At 42.4% G+C, this 23,383-nt stretch overlaps 1 protein-coding gene across 7 annotated transcripts in view; it reads right to left on the reverse strand.

The window, feature by feature from the left end:
- Positions 1 to 23,383, reverse strand: part of PLCB4 (phospholipase C beta 4) — a 410,588-nt gene that overhangs the window by 226,624 nt on the left and 160,581 nt on the right. For all 7 annotated transcript variants that reach the window (XM_035005855.1, XM_035005853.1, XM_035005852.1 and 4 more), the window contains one exon: positions 22,193 to 22,252. The gene's annotated coding sequence lies outside the window, so the exon portion shown is untranslated. The remainder of the gene's footprint in view (positions 1 to 22,192; positions 22,253 to 23,383) is intronic.

The following is a 23,383-nucleotide window of genomic DNA, read 5'->3' on the forward strand; positions in this document are numbered from 1 at the left end:
AAAAAAGAGAAGAAAAGGATTTCATGGAAAAACAATTTGCAAAACACTACATACCATAACTCCCCTGGGGAGATCCACAATTTACATTAAAATACCTTGGGTTCTGGGAATCCCATGGTAAAGAAAAGCATCTCACTTGTTCAATTTAGCGTTTCACTTCTGCACAAAACAATTATTAACACTACTTGGAATTCCTCTTCTGTTGAGCAAATTTTGGCAACACTACGGGTCTGGGATCTCAGGAGCTATGGGTGTGATGTGGTGCTTCTCAAACCTGAGTGTGTGTAAGGACCTCCTGGAAGGCTTGTGAAGAAACCCAGATTGTTGAGGTTTACCCCAAAGATTCTGAGGCATGTAAACCAGTGGAGGCACCAGATTCAGCATGATGCTCCTGACCCCTTAACAATACCACGAGTGACAAATTTCTCCAGGAAAAATCCAAACTCCTTAGCACTATATTCCAGTTCCTTCTTATTTTAGTCAAGACCCTTTTCACCCATTACTTCCCTTTCCTTATCATATGCTTTAGCCCAAAGAAGCCTTCTTTGTCCTATATCCTAATCGTCCTTACCTGACTCCATGACCTCCCTCTGTTCAAACACTTCTGTCTTCAAGGTCTAGAACAAATAGATGCTTGGCGGGCTTGGCTTGACCTTCTTTACATAGTTTAGAACATCCTGGGGCACCTGGGTGGCTCAGTTGGTTAGCGACTGCCTTCGGCTCAGGTCATGATCCTGGAGTCCCGGGATCGAGTCCCGCATCGGACTCCCTGCTCGGCGGGGAGTCTGCTTCTCCCTCTGACCCTCCTCCCTCTCATGCTCTCTGTCTCTCATTCTCTCTCTAATAAATAAATAAAATCTTAAAAAAAAAAAAAAATCCTGTCCTGATCTGTCATTGCTTATTTGCATTGCTTAGCTTCTACTGTAGTCTAGAAGCTGTAGGAAGGCATAGTCTCTGTCTGACTTATGTTTATAGATAATATCTGGCAGAATGCTTTGTAGACTGTCAGGGCTCAAAAAGCACTTGATAAGTAGATGAATGCATGGGTAGCAAAAGCAGCTGATCTGAATTAGGGGAAACCCTTATTAACCCCAAATGGCAAGATGGGTGGGCAAACCCGCTCTGGTTAAATGAACTCTGCTAAATTCAGTGAAAATCCACTAAGCATCTCTTAGAAGTTAGGGCTTAGAAATTAGGCTGCCCCAAATGGTTTTGTAGGTTGTTTATTGCACAACAGGGGCAGCTACACACGGTGGCCCAGGTTAGAAATATGAGAAAATGATCCCAAAACACACAGAGGCAATAAAGGCTATGGGTTGTGTGTCTGTGTGTATGTACACGTGTACATACAGGTCATTCAAATACACACACGCATCTTGATCTGCGGGTGTATATACCTTATAAAGTCATGAACTAAGACAGACATCTCCCAGTGCATAAATTATACTCCAATAAATAAAACACAGTGAAGAAAAGTGAGGAAAAATAAAGTATAGAAGACAGAAAAGACCATATTTTAAAGTTCTTATTTTGTCTTTTTTCATCTATTCTCTCAAGACCTGTGGGAGACTGACCCATTGTTCCATAATCTGTATATTTGTGACACACTAATAATATCAGCAAGTGTTTTTTTTTTTTTTAATTTAAGATTTTATTTATTTGCGAGAGATACAATGAGAGAGAGACAGAAAGCATGAGAGGGAGGAGGGTCAGAGGGAGAAGCAGACTCCCTGCCAAGCAGGGAGCCCGATGTGGGACTCGATCCCGGGACTCCAGGACCATGACCCGAGCCGAAGGCAGTCGCCCAACCAACCAAGCCACCCAGTCGCCCCATCAGCAAGTGTTTATTTAGGGTAGTAACTAGAGGCAAAATGATCACATAGGTATCATGATGGCATATGGGGGGTAATACATTACCAGAGCAATCTGTACACTGGTGGGTAAATAAAAGTATCTCAGTTGTCCTTTCCCATGAAAGAACTTAGTTTCTTCCGGGCCAAGTTTTATCCAAAATCATATCACCTAAGCCACCTTTGGAGGAAACCACATTCAGTGGTTGATCTCATCAGACATTGCTGGTTTCCATAGAAACTCCTGGAGAATGCTCCTGCTTGTCTGGACTAAGTGCTTCTCCCATTAATTCAAAATGGGTCCAGGAAAGCCCTGCCTTGGCGCCTGCCATCTCCCAGCTCTGCTCTGTTGCAGAAGAACAGAAGAGCACTTAAGTCAGCATCTGCTATCCTTATCAGAAGAGCCGTCTCCATTACGGACACACAAAATGAAAGATTAAACACTGCCTTCTCCAATTAGCCTTGGTCTAAATAGGTTGTTCCCTGCAGGAGTCTCGTAAAAAATGTTCCCGAGGTTCATATTTGAAAAAAAATAAATAAATAAACCAAAAGCAAAACCAAAAGGAAAAAGCCTGGATACTACAAAAGGAACCCTGTGTCCTATCAATTTATATCATTACATAATTACCAACAGACTTTGAGGGTAATGGCTTTATGCTGGAAGGTTATTCTTTCTTGCTGTGGGAAAGGGAGGGGAGGAGCAGCAAGAATTTTCGGCCCTGGAAGGGAGGTCATTTAAACATTTAGTTTTTTCTAGCGTACCTGCTCAGATAACCAGGTTCTCTGGTGCAAACATCAAGACATCAAGAGACAAAATTAATCTGTCGTTGGGGCGCCTGGGTGGCTCAGTCGTTAAGTGTCTGCCTTCGGCTCAGGTCATGATCCCGGGGTCCTGGGATCGAGCCCCACATCAGGCTCCCTGCTCCGCGGGAAGCCTGCTTCTCCCTCTCCCACTCCCCCTGCTTGTGTTCCCTCTCTCGCTGTGTCTCTGTCAAATAAATAAAATCTTTAAAAAAAAAAAATTAATCTGTCATGTAAGACGTCAGGAAAGATGTTAACTCTTTGGGAAGGGATAGTGACTGGGAGAGGTCATGAAGGGGGGGTGTCCTGGGATATTGGAGTATCTTATTTCTGCAGTAGGTTACCTGGGTGCATTCACTTTATTCAAATCCAATGAATTGGGGCATCTGGATGCTGCAGTCGGTTAAGCATCCCACTCTTGGTTTTGGCCCAGATCCTGATTTCGGGGTTGTGAGGTCCAGCCCTGCATCAGGCTCCACGCTCAGTGCAGGGTCTTCTCCAGACTCTCTCTCCCTCTCCCTCTGCCCCTCCCACTCATGCTTTCTCTAAAATAATCTTAAAAACAAAACAAAACAAAAAAAAACAATGAGTTGTACACCTAGATTTGTGCGCTTTCCTAACTGTATGTTAGTTATACTTCAATAAAGAGATTTTATAGTTAAAGAAGTAACAGACAAAGCAAGGCATGGGAGAGATCTGGCCTGGAATAGGTAAGTTTTTTTTTTTTTTTTTTTTGACAGAGAGAGACACAGTGAGAGTGGGAACACAAGCAGGGGGAGTGGGAGAGGGAGAAGCAGGCTTCCTGCTGAGCAGGGAGCCCAATGCGGGGCTCGATCCCAGGACCCTGGGATCATGACCTGAGCGAAAGGCAGAGGCTTAAGGACTGAGTCCCTTAGGCGCCCCAGGCCTAGAATAGATAAAGGCAATTACAGCCTGCTATGTTTCCTGCTGAACTAAACTGGAAAGGTAAGTTAATAACAAGATCCAGACTCCTCGTGAAATGCCAACACCAGTGACTGTGGGACCTAAATTATATTCATTCTTCAATAAGAGTTTGTCCATGAAGTGTGTCTAGCCTGAGCCTTTCTTCCCCACCGAACGATATAAAACAACTGGTGTTTGTAGGAGGCATTTATGGGATTATCCGCCCACCAACCCGCCTCTGCAGCTGGGAATTTGGCCAGCCACGGATGGCTGGTTCTGCAAAAGCCTCGGGATCAGCGTTAGGCCATTCATCGTCTTCCCAGGGAATTTTTTTTTTTTTTAAGATTTTATTTATTTATTCATAAGAGAGAGAGAGGCAGAGGGAGAAGCAGGCTCCCCGCCAAGCAGAGAGCCCGATGCGGGACTCGATCCCAGGACCCTGGGATCACGACCTGAGCCGAAGGCAGACGCTTAACCATCTGAGCCACCGAGGCACCCTTCCAAGGGATTTTTGAAAACAGGATTGAAAAGTGCTTTGTCTTTCTGGATGCCTGAGGCTATGACACGTCTAGTTTGTGGGCTGTCGGAAGCCACGTTTTCCACTAATGGGAGAAGAAGTGTGGTCTATATAGAGTACCTTTACATCATTTGCAGTCAAGGAGGGGGGGTGTCTTGGACACAATTATGTATTTTTCTATAAAACTGGGATCAATATAATTTTTTTTTAAAGATTTTATTTATTTATTTGATAGAGAGAGACACAGCAAGAGAGGGAACACAAGCAGGGGGAGTGGGAGAGGGAGAAGCAGGCTTCCCACGGAGCAGGGAGCCCGATGCAGGGCTCGATCCCAGGACCCTGGGATCATGACCTGAGCCGAAGGCAGATGCTTAACGACTGAGCCACCTAGGCGCCCCAAGGGATCAATATAATTTAACATTCATGGCCTAACAGAAGCAAAGATGCTTGATTTGTTAACCTCCAATGGTATGTTCGTCCACCCAACTTCAATCACACATGCTCATGGGCCTTTGCTTCACCCTGAAATTATGCCTTTAAAAACCTTGGGCAAGCATCCCTTCCCTGCCCAATATCTTCTCTATGGTTAGAACTCCCAAGCCCAACAATTCCCAATCTCACGGAGACCTGTGACTCAAGGACTGTATCACTCTTTTGTTACCTATCACAGCCCTCAGGCCTCCCTCCCCTCTTAGCCATTCCAAACCCATTGCCCATCACACCTGACAACCACTCTTCCTCCTCCCTCCACCTCCAGCTTCTCCCTCCCTCATACCCCCTTGGCCAGTTTCCCAACATGGCTACAGCTCCTTCTCTGTCTGCTAAGCAGCTGTGGTCATGGAGGTGAACGAGGCTGGAGAAAACCCCACAGCCAGGCTGAAGTTCACTTCACTTTCAACTGAAGACCACGACTCTGAAATGAACACCCTAAGATTGTCCAATAGTCCCTCTTTAGTATGTTTACTCTTCTACTTCTCTCTTCTACGCTCTCCTCAAAACTTCGAGTCTCCCCTCTCTGTGCCCCTTTTCAATGATGTTGACTCAAACCCAACTTCCTGAATGTGTCAACATAAACAGACTTCAGTTCCTCACCTCTCTCTCTCTCTCCTCGGACCACTCCACTGAGAATTCTCCCCTCCTGTCAACATCCTCAGTGACCTCCCTATTGAGAAATTCAATGGTCAGCTTTCTGTCCCCATCAACCATCTCACCAGCTTTGACCCGATTAACCACTCTCTCCTTAAAACGGTCTCTTCTCCTGGTGACAGCAATTCCATACCCTCCTACTTATCTTCTTTCACCAGCCATTAGTCCTCAATCACGACCTCTTTTGCTTTGCTTATTAACCTTCACACGTGTCGGTGACCCAGGGCTCTTCTCTCTATATGCTCTCTTCCTAGGTGATCTCATAGATTCCTGATGCTCTAAATTTCTGTCCATTGCTCACCTTTCCATCTCTAGCCCTCATACATCCAAGTGCTCCAGACTCTATATCGGATGACTTATTTGACATTTCTACCCAAATACAAAGCATATTAAAGTGTAAAGCAGAACACTTGATTTTTCAAAATAAAATCCGTATTTTTTCTCTAGTCTTTTCCGTATCAGTAAACTTTGTATCATAGACCCACATGAATCCTCATCTATAAATCCAATTGAATCATCTACCCCACCCTAGTCAGCCTCTACCATTCAATCTCATTTTATTTTCTTAATGCTTATAACTATACGAAATTCCCTTGTCCTTCCATTTGTTTACTTCCTTATTATCTACTTCCCTCTACTAGAAAACCAACCTCTATAAGATGAGGGACAGGTCTCACTGCTTTCTTCCAAGTGCTCAGGGCTGGTACACTGCAGACACTAGATAAATATCTGCTGAATGAGTAAGTCAGACACAAAATACGAAAAAAAAAAAAAATGACCATTTAGAAAACACTAATGAAGAAGAAACTATAAAGTTTCTCTGAGTCAGCATCATTATCATTCAATATTAAAACATTAAAGAGATAAAATCTGAAACTCATTTCTGAATTACCCAAACAAAACTAAAATGAGATATATTTTAGTCACTCCGAACAGACTGTAATTTGGCTAAGAAGCAAAACAAAATCTGCTTTCATTTTAGCATCACCAGTGTTTGACAACATAAATCACTGTCTCTAGCACTCTGGGGCATGAATGACATCTGCGAATTAATAAACCCTTTGATGCTAAAAGGAAAAAAGTTGCTCTTACTAGGTTACATCCAAGTACTGAATCTAAATAAACATATGATAAACATTTTTCTCACAGCTTTATCTTTGAAACAATCAGAGAGCAAACAGACCAAAAGAGGCTCTTAGCAGCAGGTTCTGCATGACCGGATTGGACACTTTCAAATAATTTTAAGGGACTCTTTTTCCCCTATTCTTATTTACTTTTGTCCCCTCCAGGACAGTATACATGAAACATTTACCCACTTTTAAAAACTCCGGTTTTCAAAGAACAGGACTTGGCTGATGTGAATATATGATCTATGAACCATAAACCTGATCTTTACTCTCCTTTGCACTGCATCAAATATTGAAAATGGTCTGTTAATTTTACCCAGCTGTCACTCCCATAATTCAGCTATAGAAGTGACATGCCCCCAATTCTGTTAAAGAATTTTCCAAATTTGGTTTTAATTAAAAAGATGTTGGCTTAGCCACTTGAGCCAGGTCTACAATATGATGATGAGACACTATAAACATTTACTTGCTTGTTCTTGCCCACTGTTTCCAACAATGGACAATTTAGAGAAAAGTAGGTCTAACAAATAAGCTTCATCTAATGGTAGCTTCTAGAAAGTGTCTAGGTGGCGCCTGGTTGGCTCAGTCGTTAAGCGTCTGCCTTCGGCTCAGGTCATGATCCCAGGGTCCTGGGAACGAGCCCCGCATCGGGCTCCCTGCTCCTCGGGAGGCCTGCTTCTCCCTCTGCCTGCTGCTCCCCCTGCTTGTCCTCTCTCTCTGTGTCAAATAAATAAATAAAATCTTAAAAAAAAAAAAAGAAAGTGTCTAGACACCTTTAATCTTTTCAAATCTACGTTCCCTCTTGATGATCCTAAAAATCTTACATTGCCCTAATGTATGTCTATTTTATGAGCAATTTGTCCAAAAGAGCAAAATCTACTGAGGTGTAGGTTATATAAATTAAAATGCACCCATGTAACTAGTACCACAACCAAGATACTGGAAGCTTTTCCATCAACACAAAAGTTCCTCAGGCCCCCTTGCCATCCTCATCCCCACACCCTACCCTCTACACACACTGGCCACGAGCTAATACTGATCTGCTTTCTGTCACTACAGATGAGATTTGCCTGTTCTAGAACATCCTATAAATAACACCGCATGTACCTTTTTTTTTTTTTTTAAAGATTTTATTTATTTATTTGAGAGAGAGAATGAGACAGAGAGAGAGAGCACGAGATTGGGGAGGGTCAGAGGGAGAAGCAGGTTCCCCGCCGAGCAGGGAGCCCGATGCGGGGACTCGATCCCGGGACTCCAGGATCATGACCTGAGCCGAAGGCAGTCGCTTAACCAACTGAGCCACCCAGGCGCCCCACCGCATGTACCTTTTTATGTATCATTTACTTTCACTCAACAGGGTGTTTTTGAGGTTCACCCCAGTTGTTGTACCAGTGATTTGTTCCTTTTTCACTGCTAACCAGTATTCCATTGCACACACACATCATAATTCGTTTATCCATCACCTGTTGGTGGATATTTGGTTGTTACCAGTTTTTGCTATTATGACAAAAGCTGCTAAGAACATTCATTGACAAGTGTTTTCGTTCCTTTGGAAAGAAAACTTAGGCGGGAAATTGCTGGAGTCATAGTGTAAGTGTATGTATAACTTTCTAAGAATCTGCCAAATGATTCTTCTATGGAAATGCACTAAAAATGTTTATTGTTGCTTTCCAGATATACAACTTTAATACTGGAATTTTCAGACTCTACACACCAGTTGCCTTTCTCTGCTCCAAAAGATGCTTGTATGTTCTTCTCAGTCTTTACGGAAATTCAGTGTACTGGAGTCATCCTACATGGGGCTAAGGAACAGCTGCTATACACAGCATTTTGTCTGTTTTTTTGTTTGTTTTAATATAAGATACTGAACTAATTAGAGGACAGATTCTTTTAAATAATATTTGTAAATATTTTTTATTTTTTTGACAGAGAGAGACACAGTGAGAGAGGGAACACAAGCAGGGGAAGTGGGAGAGGGAGAAGCAGGTCTCCCACCGAGCAGGGAGCCCGACGCAGGGCTCGATCCCAGGACCCTGGGATCATGACCTGAGCCAAAGGCAGACGCTTAACGACTGCGCCACCCAGGCGCTCTGAGGACAGATTCCCTTAACGGACCCCCATGTAGGTATGACTAGTAAATCTGGTGTGAAGGAGGTAATTCTCTTCTAAGAGGGTTATGAAGCATATTCTACCATATAAGGTGTCAGAATTGAATTTGCTCAATATCTTCCCTAGAGAAGACCTCAGAGATCCTGTTTCTCCTGCCTCAGCTTTATGAGGCCTATTGCCATCAGATAAGAGCTGAAGGTTTCCACTAGATGATCTTATTTCCGGGGTATTTAGTATTCTAAGCAGCATAAGGGAAGAAAACTGAGCTCTCCCTTAGCATTCTCCCAACTAGAATCTGTCCCAGTGATTTGTCTAGACCAAGCCATGCAAGAATGACACCCGTGGCTGACATAAATGTTCTCATTAAATCATTCATCCCAATTTGGGAACAAAGAACCACCACTGACTCCTAAATAAATGCACTTGCAATTCCTTCCCAGAATGTTATTTTCTGATCCATGAGTACAAGCAAAGTCTATTACGAGTATAAAAGAAAATGGGCCACAGAACTTTGACAGTCAAGTAATCCTCATCTCAAAGCCATTTACCTGAAAGGGTCTACACTTCCCCACCTCTTGAATCTGGGCTAGCCTGTGACTTGCCTTGGTGAACAGAATGTGGCAGAAATGATGGGTGTGCTTTTCACACACTCACTCTCTCCCCCTTGCTCTCGCCTTCCCTGTACGTGGCTCCTGCCATGTGAACATGCCCAAGCCAGCCTGCTAGAAGGCAAGAGACAAGAGGAGGAGAAATGAGCCATTCCAGCTGGGGCCGTCCTAGACCAGCCAGTCCTCAATATATCCAGCGGCTGACCACAGATACTCAAGTGAACCCAACAAAGAGCAGAAGAACTTCCCAGCCGAGGCCAGTCCACATTGCCAACGCACTGAATTGTGAGCTAAATAAATGGTCATGGTTTAAGCCACTACACTGACCAGGGGTGGGGGGGTGGAGGGGTAGAGACAGTCTGTTATACAGCAAAAGCTAAGCGACACATTGATCACTAGGGAAACAGCTTCCCTCATGGCCCGAGCTTTTATCTACTTTCCTGGTTCTAATGTCCTACTTCATCTATGCCTTCCTCAACATACCTAACACTGCCTGACATGGGCTGAACTGTGTCTCCTCAAAAATTCTTATGGTGAAGCTTCAACTCCCAGCTACCTAAGAATGTGATTGTATGTGGAGACAGGGCCTTTAAAGAGGTGATTAAATTAGAATGAGGTCATTAGGGTAAGCACTAATCCAATCTGGCTGGTGCCCTTATAAAGAAGAGGAAATTTAGGCACACAGACACCAGGGCTGTGCATGTACAGAGACAAGTCTATGTGAAGATAAACAAGGGAGTGGCATTTGCAAGCCAAGGACAAAAGTCTCATGAGAAACCACTCCTGATGACACCTTCTAGCCTCTAGAATGGTGAGAAAATAAATTGCTGTTGTTTAAGCCACACAGTTGGTGACATTTTGCTATGGCCGCTCTAGAGGACTATACTATGACTACATATGGCCTGTGAGGGGGAAAATACGAAGTTTTCCAGTATCGTCCGCTTATAATCACTCTGATGATTCCTTTCTTAAGCTTCTTCAAAGACCGTTCTAAACACAAAGAATCCATATTTGTTGCAAAAAAGTGTTTTAAATGTATACTAAAGCTACCAAATAAAGTACGAAAAAGAAGCTCACTTTTTGGGAAAAGGAAGTTACCTCCGACACTCTCCCTGCATCTTTCACCCGAAATCCATTTCTTGCTACCTTTGTTTCATTTGTCTAATACTTGTCCCTGGATAGTTATTTGGGTTTTTCACTCAGTGCTCTAAATGAGAGTTCATTAATACATATACATGTATACACATAAACACACATGTAGCTGCTTCTAACTCTTACTCTAATGAGGGTCAAGCAGAAAACACATGCCTGTATCTCTTACCTTCCCATTGTGGAGTATCTAGGGGTTAAAGCAGCTTTCTCCCCCCTCCCCCCCCCCCGCCCCCAGGAGCAATCTCTCAGCTTCTATTAGATGAGGACTTTCAGGGCCATCTGGAAATGCTTAAAAAGCAGTTGCCGAGGATTCACAGATCAGAGTTATTTCCAAAAGGAAAATCCTACATATTCTCAAAGGAATGGACCAGAGGTCAAACATACTGGAAACCAATGTGAGTCATCCCAGCAACCGATCCTGGCAAAATCACCCTCCCCCTCACCCCACTCTGTCTTTCCACCTTTTGACTGTTTTCTGATTTTGATGCCTAGGTCAGAGCTCTCCTTTATAGGAGAGGGTTTTTTTTAAAAAAAGTTTATATAATTGAGGATCATGACTAATACAACTGAACATATGCACAAACTAGAAAACAGTATCTAGTTATCATAGCAAAGAGGAGGCTGGGCATTTGCTTTTTTTTTTTTTTCCCCCCAAAAGGCTGCCTTGGAATTCTAATGAGCAGCTTTAACCCAACAGCTTGTGCCCTGGGTTTGCTTTCAATACCACCAATGCAGCTCTTGTCACGGTTCCTAGGGAATGACCTTAAGCAAAAAAAGCCTTTGGGTTCTACCATGCCTGTAATAAACCCCCATGGGAGTACATGACTATTCACTGGGTTGCTGCTTTGTCCTGAGGTCCCAATACCCCACTTCAAGAATCACTATAGGACAAAATAATAAAAGAGGAGGATGAGCCCCAAATAACCAAAACAATATTGGGGGAGAAAAACAAGGTTGAAAGACTCATACTTCGTGCTTTCAAAACTTACTACAAAGACACAGAAAATCCAACCAATGTGGCACTGAAATAAGGATGGGCATATAGAACAATAGGATAAAACTGAGGCTCAAGAAATAGGCTCATACATCATGGTCAACAGACTGTCAGGAATGCCAAAGGATTTCCACTCACATGTGGAATTTAAGAAACAAATGAACAAAGAAAAAAAGAGACAAGCCAAAAAACAGACACTTAACTACAGGGAACAAACGGACAGTTACCAGAGGGGTGGGGGTTGGGAGGATAAGTGAAATAGGGGATGGGGGTTAAGAGTTCATTTATCGTGGGGCACCTGGGTGGCTCAGTCAGCATTGGCACTGGGCTCCTTGCTCACCGGGAAGTCTGCTTCTCCCTCTCCCTCTGCCCCTCCCCAGTCTCATGCTCACGCACACGTTCTCTCTCTCTCCTCTCAAATAAATGAAATTCTTAAAAAAGAGTACACATATCATGATGAGCACTGATTATTGCAGAGAACTGATGAATCACTACTGTACACCTGCAACTAATATAACTGTATGTTAACTATACTGGAATTAAAATTTTAAAAATAAAGAATGCCAAGAACTGTTTCTTCAATAAGCGGTGCTAGGACAACTAGATATCCACATGTCAAAAGAATGAAGTTGGACCCTGACCTAACATTATATTTAAAAAATTAAGTGAAAATGGATCAATGACATAGATATAATAGCCTTAAACCACAAAACTCTCTGAAGAAAACATAGGGGTAAACCTTCATAACCTTGGGTTTGGCAGTGGATTCTTATAGAAGACAATGAGAGAAAGAACAACAACAAAAAAGTTAATACAACTTCATCAAAATTAAAAAAATCTTGTGCATCAGAAAACATTATCAAGAAGGTAAAAAGACAACCTACAGAATGGGAGAAAGTATCTGCGAGCCATATACCTGATATGGATCAAGTATTCAGAATAAAGAACTTTTATCAAAAGGCAATTGACCCACTTAAAAAATGGGTCAAGGAATTGAACAGACATATCCCCGAAGAGGGTATACAAATGGCCAACAGCCACATGAAAGATGCACAACATCATTAGTTATCAGAGAATGCAAATCAAAACCACACGTGGTACAATTTCACACCCATGAAGATGGCTATAATAAAAAGAAAAAAAGTGGGACGCCTGGGTGGCTCAGTCAGTTAAGCGTCTGCCTTCGCTCAGGTCATGATCCCAGGGTCCTGGGATCGAGTCTCGCATCGGGCTCCCTGCTCCACGGGGAGCCTGCTTCTCCCTCTGCCTCTGTCTCTCTGTCTCTCATGAATAAATAAATAAAATCTTAAAAAAAAAAAAGTAATCGTTGGTAATCATGTGGAAAAACTGGAACTCTCGTGCATTGCTGGTAGAAATGAAAAATGGTGCAACTACTGTGAGAAGAGAGTTGCAATTCTTCAAAAAGTTAAACAGAGAGGGCGCCTGGGTGGCTCAGTCGTTAAGCGTCTGCCTTCGGCTCAGGTCATGATCCCAGCGTCCTGGGATCGAGTCCTGCATCGGGCTCCCTGCTCGGCAGGAAGCCTGCTTCTCCTTCTCCCACTCCCCCTGCTTGTGTTCCCTCTCTCGCTGTGTCTCTCTCTGTCAAATAAATAAATAAAATCTTTAAAAAAAAAAAAAAAAGTTAAACAGAATTACAACGGGACCCAGAAATTCCATTCTTGGGTATATACCCAAAGCAACTGAAAAGAAGGACACGGACACATGTATGCACATGTTCAAAGCAGCACTATTTACAATAGCCAAAGATGGAAACAGCCCAAATGTCCATTAATGGGTGCATGAACCAACTGGGGCCTATGCATACAACAGACATTATTTTTATTTTTATTTTTTTAAGATTTATTTATTTGACAGAGAGAGTGAGAGAGCACAAGCAGGGGGGAGTGACACGCAGACAGAGAGGGAGAAGCAGGCTCCCCTCCGAGCAAGGAGCCCGATGCAGGGCTCGATCCCAGGACCCTGGGATCATGACCTGAGCCGAAGGCAGATGCTTAACCGACTGAGCCACCCAGGTGCTCCCAGACATTATTATTCAGCTATAACAATGAATGGAGTACTGACATAGGCAATATAACATATATGAATTTTAAAAACATTGCACCTAGTGAAAAAAAAAAGCCAGACACAAAAGGTCCTGTATTGTATCATTCCATTTATATGAAATATCCAGAGACAGAAAGTAGATTGGTGGTTGGTAGGGGCTGGGGAAGGACAAAGTGGGGAGCAACTCTTTAATAACTGTGAAATTTTCTTTGGGGTGATGAAAATAGTTTGGTACTAGAGAAAGGTGGTAGTTGTACAAGATTGTGAATGCACTAAATGACAATGGATTGCTCCCTTTAAAGTGGTTACAGGGAGCCTGGGTGGCCCAGTCAGTTAAGCATCCAACTCTTTGTTTTGGCTCAGGTCATAGTCTCAGGGCTGTGAGATCGAGTCCCACACTGGGCTCCACGCTGAGTGTGAAATCTGCTTAGGATGCTCTCTCCCTCTCCCCCTTCTAAAAATTAATTAAAACCATAAAAGACAAACAAAAAAATAAAATGGTTACTTTTGGTTATGCAAATGCCATTTCAATCAAAAAAAGAAAGCTGAAGGAAGAAGAAAAGACAAGGCAGGCAAAGCAGCCCAGGTCTTTAAGACTGAAGCCCCTGAAGATGGCAGAAATGAGCACCAGCATGGGCAGTGGTGCCGGCAAATGTGGATGGAGGGAAGAAGTAGAAATACTGGGAAACCACGAAAAGAAAATGGTCAATACAGAGATGGTCTTTCTAATTGGTACAAGTCTGGAATCCACAGAAACCTCACTTTGTAGAGTCCCAGAGGGCAGAGCACCCTAGGCAGGAGAAGGTCCTTAACGTGAGGACAACATGGTACCTGGAGCTCTTCAAGGCTGGTCCTTTCCAGACTGGTTATGCCTTTACTTTCTTATGGAAGAATGAGCATGGGGCTACAGGGGAGCAGAAAGAGGCCTGCCAGTTAAGTAGCAAGTAGTCTGGAGCCTCAGCAACATCCACGGGGAAGGAAAACGTGAAGGAACATACTGGGTATAAGACAGGTCCCATGTATGCACCATCTCGTTCTCAGGAACAGCTTACAGAAGCATCTCTTGCATTTCCCAGATGGGAAAACCAAGGCCCTGGGCTTCAGAGCTCCCATTCTGACTCCCACACCGTAAGACATCCAGCCAGGTGAGAAATTAAAGTCACCAGGAGCATCATCCAGCTTTAAAGTAAACCTCTAATTGCTTAGGGATGTGGGATTCACTTCTATTTTCCCATCAGTTCCACAGAGACCCTCTGAGAGATCTCCAATGAGAAGGTGTACTGCACCTCCTCAAATTCAAAAACACTGTATTATTACTCAAGGAGTATAAAAAGCACTACCATCTCATGAGCTTCCTGCTGCTTTTCTCCCAGCAACCTGAAGGCTCGCAGTGAAGCCACACGTCCTCTGGCTAAACGGGACGGGTCAGCACTCTCTCCAACAGAGCCGCCGAGTCCTCCTCCAACTGCCCTCCTCCTGCCTTCGTGACATGGACTACCCCCCAGGGGCCACAAAATATGGCAAGAAAGGAAGCAGCTGATCGGGGAGGTGGTTAACGGCCCAAGGTCACAGGCTGGTTCCTCTCCCGGGAGGGTTTATTTTAGTCCTCAGGCCTCAGTCAGTTGCCCTTTCCCACCTGAGGAGAGCAGCCAGGATGCCTGCTCCTCTTTTCATTGCGGAAAAGTACGTAAGGACTTTTCAGATGCAACCATTTCCACTGGGCTTTTGCCATTTAATTGGTAAATGTCACAAAAAAATTACAAAGAGCAGAGAGCACTAGAATTTATTTTTTTCTCCTCCCTTTTATAGAAACATTTGCAAGTATTTCCATTTGGCAGGGGGGGAATCCGTATTTCAGGCCTGGAAAAGATTTCAGACGCTCAACTCACAAGGGGACCCTGCAACACTGAGGGGAGAAGTTCTTGGTGTCGCGACCACACACAGGCCCTTGGGAAAGGAGACACAGGAGCAACTGTATTAGCGTAATGACTTCAACAGATCGTCTCACAAGCTACACGTGAAAAGCCCAAAGAAAATGAGAAATGGAAGGGCAAGAGCTAAAATTTTTTGTCTAGGACTGTTCGGCATTTTCTAGTTTCTTCCAATCTTTTGGGAAATCAGCTGGAACAAACACCTTTGCTAATACCACAAACTTTTAGAAGCTTGCATCGAAACTTTTTTTTGGAGGGGGCGGGGCTTGAAGAACAGGACAAACCTTAAGCACTTACTAGAGTAGAAAACTGACCTTTTTTGTCAAATGTATCCCACTATAATTCTTTTTTTCTTTAAAGATTTTATTTATTTATTTGAGAGAGAGAATGAGAGAGAGAGAGAGAGAGCACAAGAGGGGGGAGGGTCAGAGGGAGAAGCAAACTCCCTGCCGAGCAGGGAGCCTGATGTGGGACTCGATCCAGGGACTCCAGGATCATGACCTGAGCCGAAGGCAGTCGCTTAACCAACTGAGCCACCCAGGCGCCCCTCCCACTATAATTCTATGGTTAATATTTTCTTCTCTACCATATTTGTATTGAAGTATAGTTGACTCTAACATTTTAAAAAATAAAGAAAAGCTGTAAGCTGTTTTTTGTTTTGTTTTACAGTGAACTGTATTCCCACGACCTAGCTTTTTTGAATAGCTGGCTTTTTATCCATCCATCAGCTCTTTTTTTAAAGATGTATTTCACAGTAAGTTGCAGAATTCAATACACTTCACCTCTAAACCCTTACACTGCTGGCATTTTAATCTTTTCTAGTTGAAGGTTATGACTTCAGAAGAGGAAGGAGGGAAAAGAAGTCAAAGTTCATTGTACCTAGTTTCAGGGTCCCAGCTGAGATAAATTTGCGACTGTGGCAATAGAGATCTTCCTATGAAACCGAGGAAGAACCAGGAAGTACAGAATGCTGACCTCCGAAACTGTAAGTAAGTTATCTTCCAAAGTCATGGTGCTGGCCCCACGCCGATCTTCCCTCCTTCCAATCACCTTGTGAAAAGAAGCCCAGTTGACCATGAAGAACCAAGAAATAGGCAACAGACAGCCATCCCAGAAATGGAAAGATGGTGAGAAAAACCCCTGTTGTTGGCCAAGGTGGAGAATTCTCTCTTCTGAGGAGGACATCCATGGGTGGTAAGAGGAGTAAAGGGTTAGAAAGGGTTATAAAATTTTTCCTTCGTTTTTGCTCTTTTCTCTTTCATCTTCCAATTCCCCCACAAATCAGAAAAGGGAGGAAAACATTTGAGGCTGGGGTATGCCCACCACCTGGAATGCCTCTAACAATAAAGACTAAGTGAAGATAATGAAAAATGAATGGAAGGCCAGGGTTGGCCACTCATTGCCTAAGCAGAAGACTTTAGATTTTTCTTTAGGGCAGCCCAGTCCAGCTGACCAGGAAAGGGAAGGAGAAAGCGCCACTGTGCACAAGTATGCCCAGAAAGGAATGGTCTGTTCACGCTAGACCATTCCCAGAGCGTCCAAAGGGGCCAAGATGGGTCTAGCAGTGACACTGGAGAGGGTGCCTGTGGTAGATGGTATCTCCAACGTTGTTTTCACACAATGTGACTTTAACACTCCTTCCACTGAGATGTTGGCTTTAAATCTCCTTCCCTTAAAACTGGGCAGGTTTCTGATTCACCTATAACCAAATAATTTGATGGAAATAATGCAACAAGACTCCCATGGTCAAGTCATAAAGTAATCCTGCTGCCACCTCGTCTGCTGGAACCATCACACTGGAGCCCATGTAAGCAGTCGGGATGCCCGGAAGCCACCATGCTGTAAGGAGGCCCACAGTTGCCCGGGAAGAAATCCTGAGTCTATGTTGAGAGAAAGAGGGGCAAGTCAGCCATCAGCTGCTCCAGCCTCTTGCTCTTTCAGCTTCAGAAGCCAACAGAATGCAACCACTAGAGTGACCCCAAGCCAGAAGGGCACAATGGAGCTCTACCCAAACCCTGGACCCACAGAAGAAGTGAGAGGTGAAAAAGAGACCACTGTTGTTTCAAGCCACTATATTCTGAAGTGATTTCTTATACAATGATAAATAATTAAAACAGACCCCAGCATATAAACTGGATCATGAGGATACCTTACTCCATGCATTAGAAAATCCAGTGTTTTTAACTTGGTATCAATCTAGCCATGACCTGCCTTTCTTATTGTATATTTAGTACTCCAGCCTCATCAGTTTACATGCAAGTACCCAAACTTTTTGAGAACCTTCTAACACACATTATATACATATACACACACTTTCCCATTACCCTCTTTGAAATCTTTCTATATATTACCCTTCATTCATGATTCATTTTCCTCCAAAAAGTGACCCTAGGATTCTGCATTCTTGAAGGTTATCAGTGACAGCTCAGCTGCCAAACCCAATCATTTTATTTAGAGAGAGAAAGAGATCGGGGTGGGAGGGGTGAAGGCAGAGAGAGAGGGGGAGAGAGAGAGATAATCTTAAGCAGGCTCCATGCCCAGCAAAGAGCGGTCTCATGGACCCTGAGATCATGACCTGAGCCAAAATCAAGAGTCAGATGCTTAACCAACTGAGCCACCCAGGCGTCCCCAAACCCAATCATTTTAATCATCATCTGTGACTACAGGGCATTAAGTTAACAAATGCAAATAGTATTGGCTCCTCCAAGACAGATCAGCTCACTTTCTTTGGAAAACAGTGCCGCCTCATGTCTTTAATGAACAGTTACCAAGCTGGGAGATTCCAGGGTGCTAACAAAGTCTTATCTCAAAGGAAGTAAGCCTCTTAACCGGAGGCTGTAACATTCTGAAGTTGCACAGTGTCACTAGCCAAATGTGGCTTTTGAGGGCTTGAAATATGGTTGGTCTGAACTGAGATTTAAGTACAAAATACACACCAGATGAAGGAAATGTAAAATCTCATTAATAATGTTTATTTTAATTAAATGTTAAAATAATAATTAGGATGTGCTAGGCTAAATAGATTAAAATTAATTTCAACTGTGATCTTGGACTTCCCAGCCTCCAGCTCAGGCTGCTATAACAACCTACTCCTTTCTACTTTTTTAATGAGGCTACAAGAAAAACTGGAATTGCATGTGCTGCTCACGTGAAATTTCTATGGGATTGCAATTTTGTGCTCTACTGAATTGAAGGCGCCCAAGGAAACACCATCTATATTCCCCTAAAAAGTTTGTGGGAGAAAATACTCTTAAAGACAAAGGTCAAGTATTAGGGAATAAAAAGGATGGTTAAAAGAGAATGAAAAATAACAGACTTAGTATGTATGCTCAAAAACGCCACTAGCAAGAATAATTGTCAATCATACAATCACACAATATCCTTGCCTCCTTTTTCAGGGCACTAAAATCATTATTCAAGATGACATTCATCTAAGGAAAGCCTTTGAAATTTCAGATTTTTTTGACTCTAATATAGGTAGAAATTTTATTCACGGAAAATTACCTAGGTATCTCTCCACACTGCAATCTCTTTAGGACTTGGATATCTGAAGCACTAGCTTATTACCTTCTCTAGGGAAGAAAGTGCATTTAAAGTGCTTCTGGGGATGCCTGGGGGGCTCAGTTGGCTAAGCATCAGCCTTTAGCTCAGATCATGATCCCAGGGTCCTGGGACAGGCTCCCTGCTCAGCAGGTAGTATGCTTCTCCCTCTCCCTCTGCCTGCCGTTTCCCCTGCCTGTGCTCTGTATCTCTCTCTCTCTCTCTCTGACAAATAAATAAAATCTTTAAAAATAAGTAAATAAAGTGCTTCTGAAAGTGCAGAAGACTTGTCCCGGGAAATGGATGAAAGCCTAAGGGATGAAAAATGGGTCTGTAGGAGTGAGAGATGACCTAGCATGCGGCTAGGGAGAGCAGGCAATCCAGGGTCCTGTCCAGATACCACTGGGTCCCTTTTCACTGTCCTGTGCGCCAATCTCTTGGCTTATATGTGCTTTGCTTCTGAGAGATGGCACTTGCAAATTTCTTCAGAGGAACATCCCTTAACCTATTGGAGCTGCTTCGTAGCAGGATGCAAAGAAGCAAAATGCTCCCAAGTTCACAGCCCCCCTCCCAACAGTCTACAGCCTAAGGCTGATGCAGAGATAGGAAAGCCCAACCCCTTGCCCTGAGGCAGAAGGAAGAGGTTCTCAGAAGCCATTATGCTCCAGAGCTTTCCTCCAGGATGAAGGCTGAGGCAGGGACTTGGCTTGAATTATCCCCCTGCTTGCTTTTTCCCTCTCTCTCTCTCTCTCTCCAACTCACTTGTTTCTCCTGGGAGCACTGCCTTAATAAGACACTTGCACAAAAATCCCTCATCTCGAGGCTGCTTCTGGGGAGCTCAGCCCAAGACTCTTGTCATGCATGAATGGGCTCTAGGAAAACATGAAACCAGATTCTTGTTGTTGTACCAGGAATAAGAGCTTCTATATATAATACTTAAGAGTTTAAAACAACTGCACTATCCACATTGTAATAAGAATCATCTTTGATTCTAAAGAGCACTGCAGCAATGGTAGAACACAGGTCTTAGGTCTAAAAAAAGATGCTAACAGCTGTGTGTGTGTGTGTGTGTGTGTGTAGTTGTCACTATATATCTAGCTCTGTATCTCCAGATGTGAGAGAAGTTAGAACAGCATCTAAGGCTCCAAAGTAGAGGTAAAAAGAAAAAGAAGTCAACACTAAAGTTTAGTGAGCTTCATACCTGATGTTATAAATTCTGTATGTAATCAATATTTAATAAAAACAATTTAAAATCATTCAGAAAGCAAGCAGCCCCAAATTTAGGTAAATCTTCCAAACTGCAATACTGCGGGAAAGAAGGTATTGAAGGTTGTTTTCTTTCTTTCCATAAAATTTGAAGACCACCGTTGGTTTGACTAGACTTATAAATTCCTCTTTACCAAGAGTCACCCTGAAGCTAGAAATACAATGGCGAGAGTAATTAATCCAAAAGTAGTTCATTTGGTCTCTATATAAGTATTTTCTATTTTAGAAGTTGATGCCTACACTGATAAAAAGCCAAGTTGAATGAGACATAAATAACATATTCACCTTTGTGCCATTACAGGAATTAAAACATATTCTGAATGCCTACTGTGCATGCAATAGGCCTAAAACAAATGTTCTGAACTAATGTACAGTCAAAGGTAGTCATGATGGGAATCATGGAGAAATAAAGCAGGTGTTCAAGATAAAACCAGAGGAGTTCCAGCTCCCAAGTCTAGATGTTTCTAATTTTTAACATGGGAAGAGATTATAAAAGAATAAGATTTTAATTCAATGCAAAAACAAACAAAAAACCTGTCTCTTAATGCAAGATACCCAAAAACCAAATGTTCCTAGAGTTGAACTTTTTAAATTTTTTAATAAAGGACAGAGGGAAAGAAGAGGGGAAATTCTCTCTTTGAAAAGAGGGCAAAACTAAGGTAAGGATAACCACCCCCTGGTGATATGTGGGGCCCTGATTCCAATCAGATCCTATTTTGAGGTGGGAATGGAAAAAGAGCCCACATACTATAGTAGCTGTTTTAGGACCTGAGTCCATCCAGAGCCTTTGTAAAATGAAGCACATGGCATTTATACCACTTCATATAGAGAAACTTCTTCTTGGAACTTAAAATATTTAACAAACAACTTCTGTTTTTTTTAAACTTTTGCATCACGTGTTTATTTTTGCTAAGCACATAATTCTTCATGTATAATACGCCGATGAAAATTATCTATTTCTTAAGAATAACAACTATTATGCAGAGACAGTGAGCAGTCCAGAAAAATGTAATAAAGGCTAAAAAGCAGATGTCATGTCTGCACTAATTTAAAGTCCCTGGAGAATTATTTAGCAACCCCCCACCCCAACACTGGTTTGCCTGCTAAGTAAGACATGGTTTATGAGTCATCCATGGGAAGCAGTAAAATAACAGTGCCCTTGACTAAAAATAGGTAGGGACATTCAATAATAAATCTACTTTCCTGATATTCTTGTGTCACCATTAAATACTGATCACTTAGAGAAATGTGATTCTTCTCTCCCCACATAGAAAGGCTGGAAGAAAATCAGCCACAGACCCCACTGGAAGATAAGAGTGTCCCAAAGGACTTGCAATGTGGTGGGGAAAAAATACCATTGCCTTCAAATGCCCAGAACCTGGAGTTCACCTACGAGGATAAACAGTCAAGTTGGTTATCTTTTTCATGTGTTCACTATAAAATGACTTCTCGTCTGTTGAAGTAAGAAACTATATATATATATATTCCAAGTCTTTCCCTTGGACAGCAATTAGAAAATAGGAATTTGATTAAGAGATCAGAAAAGAACCATCTCTCCTATCCACCAGGATCCCGGCTCTAGAATGTAGCATTGGCAAGTTATAGTTTATAAACAAAAAGAATCGGCCATATAAAGATATTTCTGGCTCCCATTTCAGAATTTCTTTAAAGATTTATAAATGGAACTCTAGAGGGGCACTGGGAGAATCTATTTATATCATCTCCATAGGTAGTTTCCCACAAAATGGGCAGTAGATTCTAGCTGACAATGAACATAGTTGTGATTTTTTTCACATATGTGGGAATCTTCTTAAACAATACTTACATAGGACTGGACACAAGTCATGCACTTCTCTGCAGAAAGAACTGCAGAGAACAGTTACTTAAATAATACTTGACTGCTTACCAAACGCAGGCAGTATTACCATAGACAGCAAGTAGAAAATCTTGTAAAGGGTGAAGTGGAATGAATGAACCAGAATCTGGATTATGGAGCATTAATGCCAGGGCATTAATGCTCCACTGCATGAAGGAAAGAGTCTATGAGTCAGTTTTGAGAGGCATCTCAGATAGTACATCAGTATAAATCAAGGGGGATTCACTGTGTAGAAAGTTCTAGAACCCCACAAGTAGAAACTCTACCACGGTGTGCAGAATACTCACCAGGCAGCTCTGGATGGACTGCGAGTGATGTCCACTCAGTTAAATTCACAGTGCCGTCCTCTGTGAAGCAGACACAGACCAGAGAAAAATCAATGTGAAGGACCTTTAGGATTCTCATGTAAAGAAAGAGCTTTTTTGCACTTCAAAATCAGAATCTATAATATTAAAAAAAAACATACTAGAAAGGCACATTAATATAATAGTGACATTAATTTCCAAATAAACAACAAAGTTACACAGTCATCAAATCAGAAATATTACTGCTATGCCAGCCTACAGGGTTTATACAGCCTTTTTACTAAGCTGCTGATCTATTCAAACTTTTGTCAAGATAATTAAAGAGCAACTGAACAAGGCCACCTAAAATCTTTTAGAATATAATAATCTTTTCCTGATTAACAGGAAAACGTCCTTAGATGAACTGTAATTTTAAGAAAGTTTGCTCTTTCAACAAAGAGCAGTGCTGAACACGAAAGATTTCCATCTATCTACAAAAAAAGTATTTTTGCTGCGTGTTTTTTGTTGTCTTTGTTAACAAGTTGTTTATGTAGATTCTAGATTTGACACTGAAATTTTGGTTTGGTGAAAATTTAGATTTTGAGATCCTTCCAAGATGGGGTTGGTGGCGCAGGGGGGGGAGGGGGGGGGCCGTTCCAGGTAGTATCAGAAGCACACAAAAGTTAAGAGGAAGACCATTTGCATTTGGGCAGAAGGGCAGAGGCAGAAAATTTGACAATTGAGACATGGGGAAATGATATCTGTAAAATTTAAATTGGGATATCATGAACATCATCATTGATATGTAGAGTTCTACAGTAGGGTCCTAGGTAGGCTGGTACATCCACAATGCAAGACTAGGCCATTAAAAAGAAAGAAGTGCATAGCCAAACTATGGAAAGAGCCTAGATGTCCATCAACAGATGAATGGATAAAGAAGATGTGGTGTATATATTAATGGAATATTATGCAGCCATCAAAAAATGAAATCTTGCCATTTGCAACGATGTGGATGGAACTAGAGGATATTATGCTAAGCGAAATAAGTCAATCAGAGAAAGACAATTATCAAATGATCTCACTGATATTTGGAATTTGAGAAACAAGACAAAGGATCATAGGGGAAGGGAGGGAAAAATGAAACAAGATGAAACCAGAGAGGGAGACAAACCATTAGAGACTCAATCTCAGGAA

The sequence above is a fragment of the Mirounga leonina genome, unplaced genomic scaffold (genome assembly GCF_011800145.1).
Source record: "Mirounga leonina isolate KUSES-001 unplaced genomic scaffold, KU_Mleo_1.0 Mir_150, whole genome shotgun sequence".
Lineage (NCBI taxonomy): Eukaryota > Metazoa > Chordata > Mammalia > Carnivora > Phocidae > Mirounga > Mirounga leonina.